Source organism: Cebus imitator, unplaced genomic scaffold (genome assembly GCF_001604975.1).
Source record: "Cebus imitator isolate Cc_AM_T3 unplaced genomic scaffold, Cebus_imitator-1.0 Scaffold43, whole genome shotgun sequence".
NCBI classification, from domain to species: domain Eukaryota; kingdom Metazoa; phylum Chordata; class Mammalia; order Primates; family Cebidae; genus Cebus; species Cebus imitator.
Window position 1 is genome coordinate 3,875,339 of NW_016107358.1, and position 660 is coordinate 3,875,998.

The 660-nt window shown below is 45.8% G+C and overlaps 1 non-coding gene across 1 annotated transcript; it reads right to left on the bottom strand.

The window, feature by feature from the left end:
* Positions 1 to 142, bottom strand: LOC119470912. The gene has a single exon (XR_005199888.1). It is a non-coding gene; the product is annotated as a small nucleolar RNA SNORA67 (small nucleolar RNA).
* Positions 143 to 660: the final 518 nt, after the last annotated feature.

Consider the following 660-nt stretch of genomic DNA (forward strand, 5'->3'; position numbering starts at 1 on the left):
CCATGTAGCCCGCCAAAGGAACACAAAGGAAGTAAGCATGCCTGGCTCCTTTAAGACCTTAGGCATGCCAGATTTTATTCCAAGTTGCTACTGTCCTAACAGGGGCACTAGTCAGCCCCTTGGAGTGGGACTCACTCTGGACGAAAATAGTTTACTTCTCTGCGCCTTGGTCCTTTGTCTGAAAAGTTAGAGGATGATACCACCACAATTAAATAAGATTATTGCAAGTAGTGGAGGCAAGTGCCTGGCACCCAAGATCTCCATCTGACATAGTTTGGGTGTTGTCTCCTTGAAATCTCAAGTTGAATCATGATCCCCAGTGTTGGAGGTGGGGCCTGATGGGAGGTGTTTGGGTCATGGGAGTGGGTTTCTCATGAATGCTTTTATGCCATCTTGCTAGGGCTGGCCTCGCCATAGTGAGTTCTGGCGAGATCTGGTTGTCTAAAAGTGTGTGGACCTCCTCCCCACGTCTCTCTTATTCTGTTCTCACTATGTAACGTGCCTGCTCTCCCTTCACCTTCTCCCATGAGTGTAAGCTTCGGAAGCTTCCCCAGAAGCCTAGGAGATGCCAGCACCATTCTTCCTGTAAAGCCTGCAGAACTGTAAGCCAATCAAACCTATATATATATATATATATATATATATATATATATATATATA